The sequence below is a fragment of the Mustela nigripes genome, chromosome 7 (assembly GCF_022355385.1).
Source record: "Mustela nigripes isolate SB6536 chromosome 7, MUSNIG.SB6536, whole genome shotgun sequence".
NCBI classification, from domain to species: domain Eukaryota; kingdom Metazoa; phylum Chordata; class Mammalia; order Carnivora; family Mustelidae; genus Mustela; species Mustela nigripes.
In genome coordinates, this window is record NC_081563.1 from 25,657,260 (window position 1) to 25,681,401 (window position 24,142).

The 24,142-nt window shown below is 36.7% G+C and overlaps 1 long non-coding RNA gene across 1 annotated transcript; it reads right to left on the bottom strand.

The window, feature by feature from the left end:
* Positions 1 to 6,753: 6,753 nt before the first annotated feature.
* Positions 6,754 to 21,756, bottom strand: LOC132022273 (uncharacterized). Its single transcript, XR_009405569.1, has 3 exons — positions 21,674 to 21,756; positions 8,979 to 9,085; positions 6,754 to 6,899 (listed from the first exon to the last, which is right to left on the bottom strand). It is a non-coding gene; the product is annotated as an uncharacterized LOC132022273 (long non-coding RNA).
* Positions 21,757 to 24,142: the final 2,386 nt, after the last annotated feature.

Sequence of the window (24,142 nt, forward strand, 5' to 3'; positions counted from 1 at the left end):
ATTCCAAGTGAGGTCTTATCTTCTAACTGTTGATATATTTTGATATTGATATAGATAGATTGCTACCAATTTCCATTTATTGATTTTGTATGTAACTATCTTTGAATTCTCTTATTGCTTGACAAAGCTTTTCAACTGATTTTCTTACCATTTCAAAGCAAACCATCATACCTACAAATGATAGTTTTATCTCTTCCTTTATAATTTGTATGTCTCTCTAATTTCTTTGCTTTCCCAATTATATTGGTTAATACTTTCAGCATATTATGTAATACAGTGGTAGTAATAGACACTATTCCTGATTTTAGCAGAAATGCTAAAATGCACAATGCTGATATTTAAGCTGAGATTAGTTTATTATATCAATAAAATTTCCACTACTCCCATAATATTCCAAATTGATACTTTTGCATATGGATATCTAATTTCCCTAATACCATTTGTTGAAAGACTTATTTCCCCTCATCAAATTGTCTTGGCCCTTTTCTCAAAAGTCAACTGACCATAAGTTTAGGGTTTACTTCTGGACTCTAAATTCTATTCCATTGATCTTCACGCCATACTGTTTTGTTATAGTTTTGAAACTGCAAGTGAGTCCTACAATTGAGGTGCTCTTCTCAAAACAGTTTTGGCTATTCTAGATTCCTTATATTTCCACATGAATTTTAGGATCAGGTTGTCATTTTCTGGGATTTTGCTATAGATTGCATTGAATTGGTAGATCAAAGTTAGGGAGTACTGCCATTATAACATGTTATATTAAGTGTTCCAATCTATGAGCATAGGATATCTATTTATTTAGATATTCCTTCATTTCTTTCAACCATGCTTTGTGGTTTTCAGTATACAAGTCTTACCCATCTTCAGTTTAAATTATTCCTATTTTATTCTTTTTCATGTTATTGTAAAGAAATAGTTTTTGAACTTCATTTTTATATTGGTTTTTAATAATGTATGGAAATGCAATTGATTTTTTTATGTTGCTTTTATATCCTACAACCTTGCAGAAGTTATTTATTATTTGTAACTGATCTTTAGTGGGTTCTTGAGATTTTCTATACACAAGATCATGACATTTGTTTATATAGTTTTACTTCTTCCTTTCTAGTCTGGATGTCTTTTATTTCTTTTTCTTGCCTAATTGCCTACTACAGATTGAATATTCAAATCACTCAAAAATTCATATGTTGAAATCCTAACATCCAGAAATACACATATGAATAATGAAGAGCTCACCCCTGTCCCCTCTCCCCAAATTATGTGACATTCAACATTACATGGAAAATCTTGTGCTCAATGTGAATGTTCAAATTGAATTGAAAAGCAACTTGTTCAAAATGGTGGAATCTTTGGGGTGAAATCTTTGAGAGGTGATTAGGTCATGAGGATGGAGCCCTCATTATTTAGATTAGTGCCTTTGTAAAAGAAGCCTGAGAGGGGTCCCTTGCCCCTTCTGCCATGTGAGAACACAGGGGGGAAAAAAAAAAAAAACCTGTCCACTAGGGAGTGACATGTTAACAGACATCAGACTGCTGGCACCTTGATCTTGGCCTTAGCCTCCTTAACAATAAGAAATAAATTTGTTGTTTATAAGCCACCTAGTTTATGATAGTCTGTAATTATAGCCTGAATGGACTACAACATTGTCCCTTGCAAATGTATGTAGACTATTGAATAGAGGTGGTGAGAATGACATCTTTGTCTTATCTCTGATCTTATGAGGAAAAACACTCACACCTTCACCATTAAGTATGTTAGCTGTAAGTTCCTATAGATACTTTTTATCAGGTTGAGGAAGTTCCCTTCTATTTATCTTATTCCCTTCTAGTTTTCTATTCTGAGAGGGACTTGACCTTGTCAGATGATTTTCTGTGTCTATTGAAATAATTGTGTTATCTTAAAATATGGTATATTACATTAATTGATTTTTAAATGTTAAACTACTCTTGTATAACTCTGATATGTTGATAGGATTTACTAGTATTTTGTTGAGAATCACTTTTGTAGCTAAATAAGAGCTCATAAGAGATTGCCCTATAGTTTTCTATTCTTTTGATATCTTTGTTTTTGGTATTAGGGTAAAACTGACTTCAGATGATGGTTGAAGTATTCCCTCTCCTTCTACTTTAAGGAATAGCTTATAAATTGAAATTCTAGCTTGTCTGATATTAAGATGAGAACCCCCATTTTGCTTATATTTGAGTTGACTGATATACTTTTGCCCATTCTTTTATTTCTAACCATTTTGAAACATGTTATCTTAGAAGTGTATCTTCAAAGAATATAATTGGGTTTGGTTTTATAATCCCTCCAAAAAAACAATTTTTTTGCTAACGGTTAAGCAAATGTTTAGAACCATTTTGAACAAGTTGCTTCTCAAGTCCATTTGAGCATTCTCTTGGGCATAAGATTTTCAATATAATGTTGAATGTCACATAATTTGGGGAAAGAGGACAGGGGTAAGCTCTTCATTATTCATATGTGCATTTCTTCCATGAAACTTATTATATCATAAATATGAAGGTAAATCCAGTAAAGACTGAGGCTGAAGAAACTTGGAGTTGAACAAGCTGTTGAGCTAAGTAGGAACAAAATAGGGGAAAAGGAGGAGTGGGACATTTATATTTGGGGCAATCTTCTCAGATACTTCACCTCCCTGACTGAAAACTTCACCTCCCTGAAAATTGTTCCAAACAATTTTCCCAAGTAGTTATTTTCATCCCTTTTTTTCCCAAATGAGAAAACTAAGGTTGGAATCGTTTTCTGACATTCAAAGTGTGATTGTCAACATCAGCATCATCTGGGAGCTTGTTAGAAATGCAGAACCTCAGGCTTCACCCTAGACCTACTGAATAGAATCTGCATTTTCACAAAAACCTCAGGTGATTTGTTAGGCGTAAAGATTCACTAGTGATTTTCCCAAATCCAAAATATATAAGTAAGAGAAACTGACTCCAATGCCTGTGCTCCTTGCTTGGCAGCTGCAAGAGAATCAAGTCACTTGCCAGTCACAGATTAAGCTCAGCTACAGCTGCGTGGAGGAGTTCATGTCATAGTATCAAACATCAATTCCGTCATCTATTCAAGAGTTCATTACCAACACAAGAACTGACGCTGTATCTCAGAATAAGTAAGGTGCTGTGAACACCTAGAACAACAAATACATTCTAAGGTAATAAAAGTAAGTCATATTGAACACCGTTTGAAGTTTAAAAACCACCTTAAGCCTTAAATACTTTGTTATGCAAGATTTATATTGGTTGCTATGAGATCTAAGCTTATTTCTGAGTGATGCGAACAGCTTTGTACCCACTGCATGTCCATGCGTGCTTCTACACCCATTCAGACTGGAAAAATAACCCTAGTGTACGAATCATGGGACGTAAATGTGGATAACAAAGGAAAGTCTTTTGTGGAATGCTGCAGGAACTCTTCTAGAGGGCCTAGCCCTTTGAATGTGAACGAAAGTTAAATTCAGTTCACACCAAGTTCAAATTCTGAATCAAAGTTCAATTCTTACAAAACTCAAACCTGTCCTTCTTTTTACCCTGCTTCTCCTTGTTGATTTTATTTTTCAATTTTGGAGGAAATGTTGTTCATATTTGTTTTAGTTTTGCTAGGAAAAAAATGTTGATGTGCTTTTTGATCTAGCTCTGGTGCTCTGAGATAGGCCAGCTTGTTCTGCTCTGAGAGCTTAAAAGAGCCTTTTAAAGAATAAAAGCATAATATAGTTCAGGATCATAACTGTTTCCAATGAGACCTTCTAAAACTTGAGAAGACTGGATCAGCCACCTCAGAGAACATTGCATACTGTACTCTACTTGCTTCCTTTGGAATTTTAGAGCTGAGAACCACTGCAGAATAAGGTTTATAGATAATTAATGCAACTCCACTCCTTTAGTTGTAAAAACTCATCTCAATTTTTGGTTAATTCTCTCAGTAAAATGTAATTGTTTTTGGAGCAGCACTTTTATGAGGACACACTGTAATCATCGATGCTATGGTCCTTTTCATCTTTTCCCAGCTGGCAAACTCTCTTTAATGACATCCCAGGGTTGAGATAGAGCAAGAGATCGCATCTTGGGATCAAAAAGGCAAATAAATCCTTTAAACTAGTATTTGCCCCAGGCCAGGATGCCTTTTCCAGGGTGACAGTATGGTGAGCATGGTGGAAAAGCAGGTAAATAACAGAGAGATAAACTACTTCGCAGCTCCAAAATACGACGTATCTGGGTTCCAATATTATTGTCACCAACTAAGCTGCTTCACACAAGTCCTAATATCTGTTTAAGCCTCAGATTTCTCACCTATAAAATGGGACCAATCCCATGTATTTTGTAGGATGTCTGTGAGAAGTAAGTGAGTTAATAATTTTAAAGCATGGCGCATGTAACAAATGGGAATTATTACTGTAAGCCCATTTAAATCCCTCCTGGGAGAGAAAGCCTGAGGTTTAAGGACAAAATAAAAACTGAGAGCCAGAACAGAGTACCTCCTCTTTGGAATAAGATTTCTTTCCATCAGTGCTGAAGCCATGGACCACCCCATGCCCTGAGAGAGTGTAGGACATCTGGAAGAGTAGAGGAGAAGACTGACCACTGCAGAGAGGAAGCCTGTCTGAACCAAGGCTGTGGGTTGTCTCTGGGGCAATTCAGAAGAATTTGGGAATACCAGCTCCACACTCCCATGCAGTGTGCCACCTCACCTCCTACTTTCTCAGCTTCAATGACTCTGGTTTGACCAGAGCACTGAGGCCACAGCCTGGTGGAAACAGGGCCAAAGACATATGACAGCAGGGGAAAAAGCCATATGTCACTTTCCTAGCTACCTACCCAAACCCATACCTCAACAGGAGAGAACCTTCCTCAGTCATACCCCAAGAGGGTACAGAAGCAGAAACAGCAAAGAAGGTGAAGATTGAATTGGTTTACATACTGCAGCCAACCTTCTGCCCTGAGCTATCAGCCTCAGTTAGTCCCTGAGAAAAAGAAGAAGGAACTAAATGATCATTTTGGGATAATCAGGCCAGGCACTCTGTTTTGTTTTTTTTTTTTTAAGAATGTTGATAAGGTTTATTTTTTTTTAATTTTTTATTTTTTTTTTTTTTTTAATTTTTTATTTTTTATAAACATATATTTTTATCCCCAGGGGTACAGGTCTGTGAGTCACCAGGTTTACACACTTCACAGCACTGACCAAAGCACACACCCTCCCCAATGTCCATAATCCCACCCCCTTCTGGCACTCTGTTTTTGACCCCTTCTTTCCTCACCACATCTCTGTAGGTGTGATGGTCCCTCTGAAGGAGAAGCAGGCTCAGAGAGATGGTCAATCTGTCCAAAGTTACACAGCTCATCAAACAGAACAGAGGTCTCTCTGTCATCTAACAAACCAGTCAGCAATGAATGCTGTTATTTGGCATATAGGGTGTTTTTATTTTTGTGAATCCGGGTTTCTGTTTGTTTGGTCAGTTGATTAATTTTTCTCTGGTTCTTGTTTCCCCCTGAACACTGTTTAGTCACAGGTATGAAATTCAACCCACTTCTTTCTAAAGACTTTGAGTGACAAATTTCAATTGGAACTTAATATTAAATCTTCCCTGGAAAATCTGGAGATTTCATAATCACTTATTATTGTAGGAAATCTAAAGAATATAAGAAAGCAGAAATTCTAACCCTGTAAGGTTCTTTTCCACAATGCCCATTGTTTCTCTAAAATGATTGACTAATTTCTTCTAGAACACAGTGTTTTTGGAAGTTATTAGGAGACCTTCTCAGGCAGGAGCAGCATAAAAGGCTGAAAGGCATCTCAAGAGGTGTGCAGCCAGGACACCCATTTAAAGATCTCATATATATTTTTATATAATTTATGGAGTTTTTTCCTATCCTTGTTCTATGACATTAAAAATGGTTCACCCACTTTATGCCAGGCAGCAGGGGATAAATTACTATGCCTCTCTAAAGGCACTTAGCATTTCATGTGGCCTGACTTATGAAAACAGAAGATTCTGGTGCCAAGTAAATATTGTTTGCTTTGTTGAGCTAGCTAAAGGATTACATGTAAAATGATTCCCCTCTGCTAAGAATATTGGTTTCCTCGAGATTTAGTTTTGTGCTTTAAAAAAAAAAAATACTACTCTGCCAGAAACAATAGGAAATTAACCAGCATAGTTCCTGTGGTTGATTGGAGATGTTCTTGAGCCCTAGAAAGCCCTAGAAATACAGACCAACACTTACAGAAATCATGCTAAGCAAAGAGGAGGTAGCCGATCCATCCCTTTCTTAATTATTTTCCAGTGTGCCAACCATTCTTCTGATCATATTGGTTTCTCTTATTCTTCAATATCCCCTTCAAACATGCCTCCAGTGTTTCTCAAGTTTCTTTCCTCAATAACTGTTTCTCAATAATCCATTCCTTCATGAAACCAGCCTTTCCCATATCTTTTCAGCTATCAACTCCATATAAATGCAGTATTCAACAATCTCAGATCATTATGAAAGACAGACAGAGGAGGAAGGAGAGAAGAGGGAAGGAGGGAGAGGGAGGGCGGGACAATTTATTCCTACGATCTTTCCCCCCAGCTTCTCCCCATAGCTCCAGATCCTTTTCCAACCCTAAGATGGACATGCCTACTTCAATGACCCACCCATACCTCACTCAAACAAATGCATGTTGGAATCACCTTTTATTTTTTTTTAAAAGATTTTATTTTATTTTATTTTATTTGACAGAGAGAAATCACAAGTAGACGGAGAGGCAGGCAGAGAGAGAGAGGGAAGCAGGCTCCTTGCTGAGCAGAGAGCCCGATGCGGGACTCGATCTCAGGACCCTGAGATCATGACCTGAGCCGAAGGCAGCGGCTTAATCCACTGAGCCACCCAGGCGCTCCCTGGAATCACCTTTTAAAACAAAATTTTATTGAGATATAATTGAGATAAAATAATGTATATATACTTTAAGTATACAAAGTTTGATGTATGCATATACCCGTGAAACCTTCACTGTGATCACAATAGTAAACATTTGGTTTACAGCCCAAAGTTTCCCCTAGTCCCTTTGCAATCCCTTCCTTTTCCACTTTGTGCTCCTCCATCCTGCACTCCCCTTACCTCCCAAAACAAATGGATTTGCTTTCTGTCACTATTAGGCTTGTCTGCATTTTCTAAAGTTTTAAAGAAATAGGACAATATAGGGGCGCCTGGATGGCCAGTGGGTTAAAGCCTCTGCCTTCGGCTCAGGTCATGATCTCAGGGTCCTGGGATCAAGTCCCGCATCGGGCTCTCTGCTCCGCAGGGAGCCTGCTTCCTCCTCTCTCTGCCTTCCTCTCTGCCTACTTCTGATCTCTGTCAAAGGAATAAATAAAAAATTTAAAAAAAAAAAGAAATAGGACAATATAGTATATTATCTTTTTAGAAGGGCCTTTTTTCACTTAGCTTAATTAAGGAGTATCCTTGTTGACTATATCCACAATTAATTCCTTTTTATTGCTGAGTACAATGGCATTGTATAAATATGCTATCATTTGTTTATTCATCTACCTGTTGATGGACATTTGGGTTGCTTATTATTGGGGGGCTATAAATAAAGCTATTATAAACATTTCTGTACAAATCTTTATATGGACATATATTTTCTTTAATCTTGGGTAAATAAATATCTTGAAGTAGAATGGGTAGGTCATGTAACAGATGTATATTTAACATTTTTAAGTAACTGCCAAACTGTTTTCCAAAGTGATGGTACCATTTTACATTCCCACCAATAGTATTAGAGAGTTCTAGCTCCTTCACATCCTCTTCAACACTTGGGGTGGTCAATCTTTTTCAATTTAGTCATTCTGATAGGTATGTAGTGGTATCTCATTGTAGTTTTAATTTGCATTTCTCCAGTAAGTAATAATATTAACCATCTTTTTATGTAATTATTTGCCATTTATATATCTTCCATGCTGAAATATCTTCAAATCTTTTGTTCATTTGGGGGGGGGGTGGGTTCTTATTATTGAGTTTTGAGTGTTCTTTATATATTCTAGAATCAAATCATTTATAAAACATATGCTTCCCAAAGATTTTCTACCAGTCTATTGTCTTTTCATTCTTTCCTAACAATGTTAGGAAATGGAGAATGACTTCAGATTTTGAAGAAGTCTATTTCATCAATTTGACCTTTTATAGATTGTTATTTTGGTGTCATTTCCAAGAAATATTGCCTATTTCAAGGTCACAAAGATTTTCTACCTGTTTTTTTCTAGACTTTTTATAATTTTAGGTCTCACATTTAGGTATATGATCCATTTTGAGTTAGTTTTTGTAAATGGTGCATAGTATAGACCTAAGTTTCTTGTTTTTGTTTTTGTTTTTCATTATACATATGCAGGGGTGCCTGGTTGGCTCAGGCGATGGGGCCTGTGACCCTTGATCTCAGGGGGTTCAAACCCCATGTTGTGTGTAAAGATTACTTAAAAATATAATCTTAAAAAAAACAAAATACAGCAATGCAATTATTCCCACACCATTTGTTGAAAAAGCTATACCTTTTCCATTGTATTGCCTTTGCTGTGTTGTTAAAAAAAAAAAATTCATTGTCCATAATATGTGGGTATATTTCAGAACTCTCTATTCTATTCCTTTGATGTAACCACTTCCATGCCAATACCATATTGTTTTGGTTACTATAGTTTAACAACAATGTTTAAAATCAGGTAGTGCATTCCTCCAATTTTCTTCTTGTTAAAGTTGTTTTAGTTATTTTTAGTCCTTGGCATTCCCATATGAATGTTAGAATCAGATCACCAATCTCTATCCAAAACAGTCGGCTGAAATTTTGATTGGTATTACATTGGCCTGCAGATCAGTTTGGGGAGAACTGACATTTTAACAATATTGAGTCTTCCTGGCCACATACAAGGTATATCTCTCCATTTACTGATATTTTCTTTACTTCTATCAGCAATATTTAGTAGTTTCCAGTGTACATACCTTTCACATCTTTGGTCAAATCTATCCCTAAGTGTTCATTTTTGATGCTATTTGTTTCAATTTCAATCTCCAATTGTTTGTTGCTTGGTACATGGAAATACAATTTCCTGTAACAAAGATTCAGTATATCGTAAATATCCAATGTATATTAAAATTATAAAAAGTCTGGCATGTAGCAAGGGATATATAAGTGTTTTAAAAGCATCAACAAGATCTGATAATGAACTAATTCTAATTCTAATATATGTGTATGTCAGATGTGAAGGAGTACTAAGGGTCAAAAATAAAAGATAATTGAGATTTCTAACTGAGATGACAGGCAGCAGTGATCTTATTATCCTAGATGGAGAAAACAAGAGGATGAATGCACTTCATTGGGAAGTTTCTGGACATGTTGGTTTGGCAATGCCTCTTTTGAAATGAAAATAGAAAAATTTAGCAGCAAGTAACTGGAAACTAGACTGTGTTCCTTTGGATTTTGGGGGCTTCAACGAAGTTTCCTGTGTGATCTTAACCTTCACTGCCCAACTTCCCAGAGTTATAACATGCTAATGTAAATCATAGGTCTTCAAGGAGAGTTGACTGGCATGGTGCCCATCACTTTCCAAATTTATTTCATCATGAAACCGTTTTTGGTGAGGAGAAACTTACAAAATAGAAATATTCTAAACTTACAAAGCACAGATACTCTTTGGAAAACAACACTCTATATGGTATCATATTATATATCAGCTGCTTGAAAACCTTCGGGTCTTGCATTTGATCAACTCATCTTGATCTGATAAGTTTTGAGCCAATAAGAAAATTGGCTCAACCTTCATTCCACATATACTGGGAAACCTGGTATCCTTTCTAGTATGTTGCCTGGTGAGGGCAACATTTCAACTGAGTTTCTGCTTCCACTAAATTTTTTTTTTTTAATTTTTTATTTTTTATAAACATATATTTTTATCCCCAGGGTTACAGGTCTGTGAATCACCAGGTTTACACACTTCACAGCACTCACCAGATCACATACCCTCCCCAATGTCCATAATCCCACCCCCTTCTCCCAAACCCCCTCCCCCCGGCAACCCTCAGTTTGTTTTGTGAGATTAAGAGTCACTTATGGTTTGTCTCCCTCCCAATCCCATCTTGTTTCATTTATTCTTCTTCTACCCACTTAAGCCTCCATGTTGCATCACCACTTCCTCATATCAGGGAGATCATATGATAGTTGTCTTTCTCTGCTTGACTTATTTCGCTAAGCATGATACGCTGTGTTGGTGGGAATGCAAGCTGGTGCAGCCACTCTGGAAAACAGCATGGAGGTTCCTCAAAATGTTGAAAATAGAACTGCCCTATGACCCAGCAATTGCACTATTGGGTATTTACCCTAAAGATATAAATGTAGTGATCCAAAGGGACACATGCACCCGAATGTTTATAGCAGCAATGTCCACAATAGCCAAACTATGGAAAGAACCTAGATGTCCATCAACAGATGAATGGATCAAGAAGATGTGGTATATATACACAATGGAATACTATGCAGCCATCAAAAGAAATGAAATCTTGCCATTTGCAACGACGTGGATGGAACTGCTTCCACTAAATTCTTGATATTCCTTCTTAATTTCCTTCTATCAAGCTGATGGACCCTTCTCAATCTCCCTTCTTTCTGGAACACTACTGACTCAAGGCTGAGGGTATGGTACAATAGAGAGGAGCTGCACACAAGTGTGACACAGCCAACAAAAAATTGGGAATTAGAGATCCCTGTTATTTAAAGAGTTCTTAACTATCCCTGCATCCAGGAAAGTTTCACTGGTTGTCTCTTGTATTCAAGCTCTACCTTCTCTTGTTCCTGGGCCCCCTTTGTCTCATCTCCTCTCCTGGCTCAGCGACTAACTCTCTATTCACTTCCAACCCACCCAGGGCACATACCGAGGGTCAGTCTTTCCACAACCATATAAGTTAGTCAAAGGAAGTTTGAATGGTTTTTTCCCTTCACCAGAAATTCACTGCCAGTACTGCTTCTATAGGCCATTGTTCCTCCTGTCACAATCAGAAGGACACTACAGCAATACTGCTCTGATCCTGTTCCATTCTGATGTCTCTCTCTAGGCATCCCTAATGTTGCCTGTCTTCCCACACTCAACTTGCCCTCAGAGGAGAGATCTGAAGAGGACAGTTGGTCACTATCCTGTATGGAGAGTCCCTACATGCATGTCTTTGTCCTAAGGCACCTAATTCTCATTCTAATCATGCTAGTCAAGGTCAAAACTCATAGCATTACAATCCTTACAGAACTTCCCATTTTGCTCAGAAGTAAGAGGGAAGAGAGGGAAGAGGCAGAAAGAATAATAAAAGTGTAGAATCATACTGCTTCTTGGCACATTTAAGATAATTTGGTGCCCAGCCACCTTTAAGAGAAAGACAACGACAGAGAGGTCAAGTGACATATTCCAGGTAGCCTGGGGAATTGACAAAGAATTGACTTGGACCAGAGTCTCCTCATTCCAAATCCACTCACAATACCAGCTTCCACCTGATAAACCAGTAACTTTAAAACTTTTTTGGCCACAACTCACAGTAAGAAACTTATTTTAAATTAGGACACAGCAAGTAAACACACACACACGTGCACACACACACACACACACACACATTATTGATAGCTTTTACATAGCTCTTACTATGTATGTGCAAAGGTGTATAGATACAGATATATAGATATCTGTGTGTGTATCTGTATATGTATGTGAATAGATGGATGGATAAACAGTGAGAAGGGGATTTATAAATCCTAAGCTCTCTACATACATTAATTTACTTAATTCTCACAACAATTCTAGGAGATAGTTACTTTTATTACCTTAACTTTACAGACAAGTAAACTGAGACACATAGACACTTGTCCAAAGACAAATAGTCAAGCCAGAATTTGAATAGGCAGCATGGCTCCAGAGTCCATGCCCTTAATCATTAAACCTACTATCTTTCATATATGTGTTACACATGTAGTAATATATTTATGTATACACACATATGTATATGTAATCCTTCATGAGATAATACTTAACCTTAATTCCTATGATGTACTCTTTTTAAAAAAAATTTTTTCTTAATTGCCTGAAAACTACTAATTGATTTACAACCCACATTTTTAAAACATTTGAAAGACACTGTTAAATTAACTAGGCTAGATTTCCTTTTTAGGTCTTCCTCTTAGAAAAGAAGGAAACTTCAAAGACAAGTATAAATTGATCACTAAGTAAAAGGGAGAAAGACCCAAGTTTCTGCTTCCTGGGAAAACAGTTCTAATATCTGTCACTTACAAGAGAAAAGAAGAGATGGGGAGAGTATTCTTGCATGGTATTAGTGAGTAAATATGTCTTCAGGTCAGACATGGAGAAACAATTCCCTAAACCTCGAGCTCACCAAAATAGTACAGTTATCACATTTATTAGTACACATCTGAGCTATTTTAAAATCAAGCAATCTTATCTGCAAAACATTAATTAAATTCAACAAATATTTTCCATGTTAATAAAAATAGTTTAACACTATTTTAGTTCTTACTAATATGTCTGGATCATTCTAAGCACTTTACACATGTATTCACTAACTTATTGTCTCACTATTCAATAAGGTGGATGCTATTCTTAAGCCAGTTTACAGACAAGAACACTTAAGACTTGCCTAAGATCACACAGCTAGTAAGTGTGAAACTGGGTTTCACTTTAGCCTAAATCTAGAAGCTTTGTTCTCTCAACCACTACTTTATGCCATCTTCCACTCAGTGTTTAAGCTGTTGTGCTGGGTACTACATGGCAATCTCCAAAGCAAAATAATTTGATTTCCTACTAAAAAATTTTAAAGATTTAGGGGCTCCTGGGTCACTCAGTAGGTTAAGGCCTCTGCCTTTAGCTCAGGTCATAATCTCAGGGTCCTGGGATCGAGCCCCACATCAGGCTCTCTGCTCAGTGGCAAACCTGCTTCCTCCTCTCTCTCTCTCTGCCTACTTGTGATCTCTGACTGTCAAATAAGTAAATAAAATCTTTTTTAAAATTTTTTTAAGATTTAAATGCATTACTTAAAATTAAAAAAATAAATTTAAGTGATCTCTACACCCAATGTGGGGCTCGAATTCACAACCCTGAGATCAAGAGTCGTGCACTCCACCAAATGAGCCCACCAAGGCGCCCCTGATTTCCTATTAAAATTGATTAAGTAATGCAAGGTCTTCTAGAAGTATGCTAAGACAGAACTAGCTCATCCTTAAAAAAAAAAAAACTAGCTCATTCTCAATATAAATCAAGTATTAATTCATCATTTAATAGGTAATATTTGCATAATACAATGGCTTACATATTATGATAGCATTGTATTATCATTAAAAATTCACATTGAAAATTCATACTGGTCTATAATCCATGATTATAGTATGAACTCATTGAGTAGCTCCTATTGGAATTGACAACTTTTGAGCTATCATCTATCATAATTTATATCTACTGCCACCATTAACATTAGCAATAAAAGTTTCCCATGGAGAGAAAAATATACACACCAGCTACGTTTACTGCAGCATTATTTACAATAGCCAAAGTACAAAAGCAGCCCAAGTGTCCATTGAGAGATGAATGAATAGAGAAGACGTGGAACACACACACACACACACACACACACACAGAAATATTACACAGCCATAAAAAAGAATGAAATCTTTCCATATGCAACAACATGGATAGATGTAGAGAGTATAATGCTAAGTGAAATCAGTCAGTCATGAAGAGACAAATACCATTTGATTTCATTGATATATAGAATTTAAGAAATAAAACAAATGAACAAATTGAAAAAGAAACAAACAAGAAACAGACTCTTAAATACAGAGAAATGGTGGTTACTGGAAGGAGGTGAGGGGTAATGAGATAGGTAAACGGAATTAAGAATTCACTTACCATCATGAGCACTAAGTAATATATAGAATTGTTGGATGTAATGCATAGAATTATACATCTGAAACTAATATAATACTGTACATTAATTATATTGGAACTTAAAACTTTTTAATAAAAAAATAAAATTTTAAAAAGTTTCCCACAGGAGGTGTTTTTATGTGTATGTAAGAATATGTACATTTATATTTCTATTTTTATATATACATGCACTTAACACACATATAGTTCAATAACCTCATGCAATTTCTTTCAAGTTCTTAATATTTACTCGATTTCCCATTTCCTCTGCTGTCAGAACTTGTCTCAATATTAAAGGTGAAGGGCAGTTGAATGAAACCTTCCAAGGGGGAAATTTTGAACTACAAGAGAAATAGTGGGAGGTGGTCTATTTTCCTGTTTAGTTGAGCAATAGAGGTCTAATCTTGTTCTTGGCCAAGAAGATTTTCATAAATTCAACCAAACAGCCTAGAAAGAGATCATGTAGATTAGTATTACGTTTCTTATACTGTTCTTCAGTTCACTACGTGCACTGAATCCACCCAATAAGCATTAATAGAGCAGGTACAACTATTAGTTACGTCACTGAAGTAACACAGTTTATGAGCATAGGAGCTGGAGTCAGGGTTCCTGGATGTGAATTCCATTTAGTCACTTACTGAATAATCAAGATCAACTCTGTTAATCTTACAGCTATTTTACTTATTTCCTCTGTCTTTGTCTTTCGCCATTCTTCTGTAGCTCTCTTCCCTCCAGTCACATCTCTCCTATCATTCTTTTTCTTATAGCTCTTGAACACAGAGAGAAGCATTCCCTTCTCCATATTTCCTGTTTCCTCAGCCTGGAATATTCTTCCTCTGGAATCCTTTGCCCAAATGTAATCTCATCAGAGAGGTTTTTCCTGATCACTCTGTATAAAGTAGCATCCACGGACATCTCCCATACTCCCTCTCTTTTACCCTGCTCAATTTTTCTGCAAGGAATTTATGGAAGCTTATATTTGTTTGTTGTCTGTCTCTCATCAATAGTACAGAAGCTCCAGAGCAAGAGGATCTTTTCATCCGCTATGTATCCTCAATGCCTGTCACAGAGTCTTTACTTGTTGTTTCTTGGTTTTCCTCTTTTCCCCTTTGCTTATTTGTTTTGTTTCTTAAATTCCACATATAAGTGAGATCATATGGTATTTGTCTTTCTCTGACTGACTTGTTTTGCTTAGCATAATACTCTCTAGCTAAACATCCATGTCGTTGCAAATGGCAAGATTCCATTCTTTTTATCGCTGAGTAATATTCCAGTGTGTGTTTGTGTCTGTGTATGTCTATTACACAAACATCACATCTTCTTTATCCATTCATTAGTTCAATGGATACTTGGGCTATTTCCATAATTTGACTATTGTAGATAATGCTGCTATAAACATAGGGGTGCATGCATCCCCCTGAATTACTATTTTTTATTCTTTGAGTAAATACCCAGTAGTGAGATTGCTGGATTATAGTGTGGTTCTATTTTTAACTTTCTGAGGCCCCTCCACACTGTTTTCCAGTGCCTGTACCAGTTTGCTTTCCCACCAACAGATCAAGATGGTTCCCCTTTCTTCACAGTCTCACCAACACTTTTTATTTGTGTTGTTGATTTTAGCCATTCTGACAGGTGTGAAGTGATATCTCATTGTAGTTTTGATTTACATTTCCCTGATGATCAGGGATGTTGAGCACCTTTACACATGTCTGTTGGCTACCTGTATGTCTTCTTTGGAAAAATGTCTATTCATGTCTTCTGCTCATTTTTTAACTGGGTTATCTGCTTTTTGGGTGTTGAGTTTGATAAACTCTTTATAGATTTGGGGTATTAACACCTTATCAGATAGGCCATTTGCAAATACCTTCTCCCATTCCATAGGCTGCCTTTTAGTTTTGTTGATTATTCCCTTCACTGTGCAGATGCTTTTTATTTTGATGAAATCCCATTAGTTTACTTTTACTGTTGTTTCCCTTGCCTCAGGAGACATACCTAGAAAGAAGTTGCTATGGTTGCTATCAAAGCAGTTACTGCCTGAACTCCCCGCTAATATTTTTATGGTTTCAGGTCTCACAGTTAGGCCTTAACTATAGACAACAAACTGATGGTTACCAGAGACAAAATGGGTGGGGATACAAGTTAAATAGGTGCTGGGGATTAAGGAGACACTTGTGATGAGCCCTGGGAATTATATGGAAGTGTTGAATACTACATAGTACACCTGCAACTAATATTGCATTGTATGTTAACTAACTAGAATTTAAATAAAAACTTAAAAATATTTTTGAATTATCATACTGATTTGGTGAATGACAATACATCTCCTACCTAGTTCATAAAGATGTAAAAAGTCAAATGATTATGTGAAAGTACTTTGTTGAATGCTATATATATGATACACTTATCCTACAGTGAAGAGATTATTAAATGACATTTACATGACTGTAGATTATTCTCAAAAAGCTAAAGAATCCTAAATCAAAAGATCAAGAAGAGAGGCAGATGGGTGGCTCAGTGGGTTAAAGCCTCTGCTTTCAGCTCAGATGAAGAAGAAATTGAAGAGAGAGGAGGAAGCAGACTCCGCCCAATGTGGGACTTGATCCCAGGACCTCTCTCTCTGCCTGCCTCTCTGCCTACTTGTGATCTCTGTCTATCAAATAAATAAATAAAATATTTTTTAAAAAAGATGAAGAAGAAATTGGCCATAGTGTTCATATTTAAACCCTAATACAAAAGCAATGATTAGGAAATATAAAAGTCACTCACATCTGAATATTCTGAGAACGTTTTTATTTCCCATATCAAAACTAGTTAGTTAACTAGTTGATTTCTAGGTCCTTGGAAGGTTTAATGTTTCAAAATTATGTTTCCTATTTCCAGAGCAACTACAAATCAAAATAACACCTTAAGTCAGTTAGAAATCAAAATACTGAGGATAAAATGGTTTCATCACTAGATCTGAAGAACCAGAACTCATGCCAATCTAATTTCTTATATTACGGTGTAATCTCTACCACTTCTACTCTTACTTTAAAAGATTTACAGAAGCAGTGAAAGTTCTGAACAACATAATTTTCCATTAGGGGGGTTAACAACTTTAAATGTTATATCTTGATTTATTTCAGCTACTTCTTGATTCCGATCTTGTGCCAAGTAATTGAATGATCTAAGGATACCTTACCTTTTCAAGACTAAGAACTGTTTTTCATTTCCTCTGGAGCTTTGAGGTAACTGGCTAGGAAATGAAGAGAATTAATGATGAGACAGAAGTCCTTCCCCCTCCTCTGCTGCCAGAAACTTGTTACCTCATTACTGAAGGCTACAGATGGCTGAATGAAGTGTTTCCATCCTTCCTTCCTAACAGACAATCCAATTTCAATTCAACAGTCTTCTCCAAATACATTACAATGAAACTGTCAAAAAAGAAAGTCAGAGAGAGAATTCTAAAAGCAGCAAGAGGAAAACAGATATTAAGCTATAGGAACCCCCATTAGGCTATCATCAAATTTCACAGCAGAAACTGTACAGGCTAGGAGACAGTGGAATGATACTCAAAATATTAATGAAGAAAGCAGTGAACCAAGAATATCCTATCCCCTAAAATTACTTTTCCCGGAAATGAAGGAGAACGCAGCTGGGTAGCTCAGTTAGTTAAGTGTCCAGCTCTTGATTTTGGCTCACATCATGATCTCTGGGTTCTGAGATCGAGCCACGCATTGCACCGGGCCTCCCACTCTGTGGGGAGTCTGCTTAAGAGTCTCTCTCTCTTTCCTCTCACTGAGTCCCTTCCCCCCCACCACTGATGTGCACGCGCTCTCGCTCTCTCTCCCTCTCCCCCTAAAATAAATAATCTTTAAAAAAAAAGAAAGAAAGAAAAAGAAATGAAGGAGAAATAAAGACTCCCAGACACCACTTAACTATAGTATAAATATTAAAGGAAAACAGTATTAAAAATAACTACAGCTACTATGCTTGTTAATAAATTCACAGTATAAGAAGTATATTGTCACTTCAAAAACATAAAAGTAGAGTAGTAGAAAGGTAAAGTTTAAGTATGAGATTGAGGTTAAGTTGATAAAATGAACTGTTATGTAAATCTCATAGTAACCAAAAAGTAAAAATCTACAGTACATTCACAAAAGATAAAGACAAAGGAATTGGGCACCTGGGTGGCTCAGTGGGTTAAGCTGCTGCCTTTGGCTCAGGTCATGATCTCAGGGTCCTGGGATAGAGGCCCGCATCGGGCTCTCTGCTCAGCAGGGAGCCTGCTTCCCTCTCTCTCTCTCTGCCTGCCTCTCTGTCTACTTGTGATCTCTCTCGGTCAAATAAATAAATAAAAATCTAAAAAAAAAAAAAAAAGACAAAGGAATTAAAGCATACCACTACCACCATGGAAAATCAGCAATTCACAAAGATAGGCACAAAAAGAGAAAAGGGGCGGGGGGGACAATGGAACTATAAAACATCTAGAAAGCAATTAATAAGAAGGAATTAGTAAGTATTTACATAACAATTATCACCATAAATGTACATTGAATTCACCAATCAAAAGGCAAAGGCTGGCTGGATTTTTAAAAAAAACCAACAGTATCTTATATACTGCCTATAAGAGACTCACATCAGCTTCAAAGTCAAGGGATGTTAAAAGATACTCCAAGCCAGTGGAAACCAAAAGAAAGCAGAAATAGCTGTATTTATGTCAGACAAACTAGACGTTAAGCCAAAAATGGTAACAAGAGACAAATAAGGTCATTTTGTAATGATAAAGGGCCAACTCATCAAGAAGAGATCATAATTGTAAATATATGCACCCAATGTCGGAACACTTAAATATATTAAGCAAATACTAACAGATGTGAAAGGAAAAAAAAGAAAACAATACAATAATTATAAGATATTTCAATACTCTTAGCAATGTATAGATCATCCAGACAAAAATGGACATGAACCACATGTTAGACCAAATGAACCTAACAGACATATATAAATATCATTCCATCCAACAGCAACAGAATACATATTTTTCTTTAATGAACATGGACTACTCTCCAGAATAAATTATACAATAAGCTACAAAACAAATCTTAGCAAATTTAAGATCTAAATAACATTAAGCGTCATTTCCAACTACAGTGGAATGAAACTAGAAATCAACAAGAGCAAAGCTAGAAAATTTAGAAACATATAGAAACTAAACAACACACTCCTAAACAGCAAAAAGGTCAAAGAAGAAATCAGAAAGTAAATCAAAATGTCTTGAAACAAATGAAAATGGAAATACAACACACAAAAAACTGTAGAAAGCTGCAAAAAAAGCAGTTCTTAGAGGGAAGTTTATAGTGATAAATGCCTATATTAAGAAAAATAAAGATCCCAAATAAACAACCAAACCTTATACTTTAAAAGAATAGAAATAAAAAATAAGCCCAAAGTTAGAAGGAAGTAAATAACAAAGATCAAAGCAGAAATACATGAAATAAAGATCGGGAAAACACTAGAAAAGATCAACTATTATTTTTTGAAAATAAAAAACCAAAATTGACAACTGATACCACAGAAATACACAGGATCATGGAGGACTACTATGAACAATTAAATGCCCACAAATGGGTTAACCTAGAAGAAACTGATACATTCCTAAAAACATCCAATCTACCAAGACTGAATCATGAAGAAACAGAAAATCCAAACAGATCAAGATAAGTAAGGAAGATGAATCAGTAACCAAAAACCTCCCACAAGAGAAAATCCCAAGACCAGATGATTTCACTGGTAAATTCAACCAAACACTTAAAGAAGAATTAATGCCAACTCTCCCCCAAAACTCTGAAAAAACTAAAGCAGAGGGAGCACTCCAAAATTCATTTTATAAGACCAGTATTACTCTTACATTAAGACCAAAAAAGGACCCTGTAAGAACAGAAAACTACAGGTCAATAAGCCTAACGAACACAGATGCAAAAATCCTCAACAAAATACAAGGAAACTAGGGGCGCCTGGGTGGCTCAGTTGGTTGGACGACTGCTTTCGGCTCGGGTCATGATCCTGGAGTCCAGGGATCGAGTCCCACATCGGGCTCCCAGCTCCATGGGGAGCCTGCTTCTCCCTCTGACCTTCTCCTCGCTCATGTTCTCTCTCACTGTCTCTCTCTCAAATAAATAAATAAAATCTTTAAAAAAAAATACAAGGAAACTAAATTCCACTGCACTTTAAAAGGATCATACACTATAATCAAGCTTTTGTATTGCAAAAGCAACAATAAAATGAAAAAGCACCCCCACAGGATGAGAGAAAAGATCTGCAAACCATGTATGAGATATGGGTTTAGTATCCAGAATTGATACAACACAGTAACAAAAAACAATCCAATTGAAAAATGGGCAGAAGAAATGAAAAGACATTCTCCAAAGAAACATACAAGCTGTCAACACATACATGAAAATGTCCTCCACATCACTAATCATCAGGGAAATGCACATCAAAACCACACTGAGCTATAGCCTCATAACTATTAGAATGGATAGCATCAAAAAGACAAGAAATAACAAGTGAGAATGTGGAGAAAAGAGAACCTTCATTCGTTGTTGGTGAGAATGTTAACTGGTGCAATTACTATACAAATAGTATGAAGGCTTCTCGAGAAATTAAAAAAACAGAACTGCCATATGACCTAGCAATCTCACTTCTGGGTCTATATATCAAAAGCAAATAAAAACAGGATATTGAGAAGACACCTGCACTCCCATGTTCACTGCCACATTATTCAAAACAGCCACGATATAGAAACAACTTAAGTGTCTATCCATGGATGGATGTATGTTTTAAAATGTGATACACACACACACACACACACACACACACACACACACACACACACACCTGAGTATTATTCAGCCTAAAAAAGGAAATCTGCCACTTGCAACACGGATGGACCTTGAGTGCACTACATGGTGTCACTTACATGTTAAATGTAAAGAAACTGAACTTATAGAAAGTAGATTGGTGGTTGAAAGTGGCTGTAAGGTAAGGGAACTGGGGATATATTGGTCAAAGGATACAAATTTGCACTTCAAAGGTGAATAAGTTTTGGAGAGCTAATGCACAGCACTGTGATTATGGTCAACAATATGTATTATCTACTTCAAATTTGTTAAAAGACAGATCTTAAATGTTCTTCCCCTCAAAACATTAAAATTATGTGACATGCTGGAAGTGTTATCTAACACTATGGTAGTAATCATATTGCAATATATAAATGTCAAATCATCACATTGTATACTTTGAACTTACACAACGTTGTACATCAATTATACCTCAATTTAAAAAAAAAAAAAGAATTCTAGGTCAAGTCTTTCCCCACCCCAGCTTTTGTTTCTGTTTGCTAAATTTAGAGAATAAATAAGAATGTCTTACATTTCAATAAGGCTCTTTTAAATATTTATTTTTCAGAGGTCATTCTGATGACCCTGTGTAGTAGGTAAAACAAATATTATCATTACCCACATGGCTAAGTAGTAGTAAGGGTACGATTCAATCACAGTTCTTCCTTGATAATGACTCCAAGACTTAGAGCCTAGAGATGAGAAAAATGCTAGCATCATAGACAAAGAAGAGATTGTTCTTAATTCCTGATATGCTGAGGTTACAGTGATAGTAGGGATCTAATGAGACAGGCAGCTTTCATTTTCATCAGCTTGCCAGTATGAAAAATAATTGATGCATAGTGACCTTGGCCAGAACATTGTCATATCCTTCTTCTGCAGTTTTAGGATTCTGAATTTCCTAGATCTGCCTGAGTCGCTCTCTATTCCAAGCCAGTTCAACCTGAACACCCTCTATATATAAAATCAGAACAGGCATTTTGTGTACACGACTATTTGCGGCACAATGCTGACACCTAGCGTATTGACTGATTTTCTTTCATTCTTTTTTCCTTACTTCTGTCTCTCCTTCCATCCTTTCATGGGTATAGTTGTTAGGGTATAGTTTAATAATAGCAAACATTTACTGAGAACTTACTACATATTAGGCATTGTGCTAAGCACTTTAAAGGTATTGCTCGGGGCGCCTGGGTGGCTTAGTGGCTTAAGCCTCTGCCTTTGGTTCAGGTCATGATCTCAGGTTCTTGGGACACCTGGGTGGTTCAGTGGGTTAAGCCTCTGCCTTAGGCTCAGGTCATGATCTCAGGGTCCTGGGATCAAGCCCCACATCAGGCTCTCTGCTGGGCAGGGAGCCTGCTTCCTCTTCTCTCTCTGCCTGCCGCTCTGCCTACTTGTGATCTCTCTCTGTCAAATAAATAAAATTTAAAAAAAAAAACTTTAAAATAAAAAAAAAATAAAAAATAAAGGTATTTCTCTCCATCAACTATGAACAATTCTTTATCATCATTCCTATTTCACCCCAAAAAGGGAAAGAGGCTGAAAGAGTTAAATCAGTTTTTATTGTTGTGTAAGTTAGGATTCAAATGCAGATCTGTGGGACTCTGGGACTGGAGCACTCAATCACAATTCTTAAAGGAATCAAGAAGGATTGTTTTATTGGATGGCTAAGTTAGTTTCTGTGTATTCACTTGGAGTACATGTTGACACAGATTTTACTCAATACTATTTATAAGTTAACGGTAGAAAATATGACAAACCTGAGGTGTGCGGCTTTGAGCCAGCCCTCCTATTGATTTAACGACTCTTTGCATGGCAGGATGTCAGCCCTCTCATTCTCCCTCTGAGGGCAGAGAAGACCCTCCCACAGCCTTCTGGACAGGTACCTCTGAGTGTTTCAAGGACAGCTCTTCTCCTGCGGTTTTTTGATGGGGTGAGCCTACCTTTCCTCAGACTATCTTGATTGTTCTTCTAGGCTGAGTGCTCCAAGAAGCCAGAGAGAGGGTATGTGTCTTTCTCATTTTTTGAAGGCAAAACACTTGGCACATAGGGACTACATGATAATATGATAAATCCATTCACATAAGGCTAGGAATCTGTTCCTTCTTGTTTCTAAAGTTATATTCTTTAAACCTTTTACTTAGAATATGCAGGTATTTGAGCTCAACTACGTAGCGCACCATGCTAAGACTATGGTTGTTGAGTATGGCCCCCAAGTGAACTGCTCAGTCTCTGTGAGGAAACATGGTTCCCAGGCCCTGGGAGGGTCTCACCGCAGCTACTCCACTGTCTCTGTCCAAGCAGAGGAAATTTCCTTTCCCTTTCTCCCCTCCTTTCTTCACAGTTCCATTCTCCAAAATCTGATCCGAAGATGCATCAACTGTTTTAATCCAGTGGGAATAAAACTTAGAGAGGAAAGTAACAAGTTCAGGGTTAGGCTTTTCAATTGATTTGATCAAGCATAACTGGGTTGCTTCCAGGATTTCCCTTTGAACTTTCTTGGATCAGCCTGTAATCTGCCTAACCAATGAAAACTCTCTGATTAAACCTGTCTAGCACCTGCCCAAATTCTTCTAAACTAGTCGGCTGGACCAGTTTCTACTACCCATGTCCCATGTCTGGCATATGATAAATGCTCAGTAAGAGCTCGATATTAGAGGAAATGATAACTAACATCAATGAAATAAATACTTATTCAGCATCTGCAAGTTGGTGGCTTAACACAGCACATTATCTCATTTCACAATACTGAAAGGAAATTTGTTTCCACTTTACAAATTATGAAACAGACTCAGAAATTAAGTAATTCACCCAAGGTCAGGTTCCAGATTAATATTTGACTCTAAAACTTAACACTTATTACAATATGAATCCCAAGTCCAAAACTGAGTTTTCTTCCACACCATCTGAAGGAGAGAAGCAAGTATATTTCCTAAGTGTCAGACCTACACTTTAGTTTGAAACTTTTCTCTAAACATCTGCATGAAACTGGTAGTGTTACCCTTCTAGACTCTACTCAGAAATATCCTGGATGCAGCGTCCTGCAACCCCTTCTCTGGGAAACTATGTAATAAACTGATCAAAATTAAAATTTATGTGACTAATCATTATTGTTTTCTATACCCTTTGACAATCAGATTCAATTGTATCACTGGAATATACTCTGCTCTAAGTAAATTCTTTTGTCTGAAAATTGATGTATCTAATGTCTGATAGAGTAGCCTTAATTTCATAATATTTCCCCAACTGTATACAATTTGTTATCACTTCAATGTATAAATCCACATGGAAAGATTCCTAAGAGTTTGGATACCCGGGC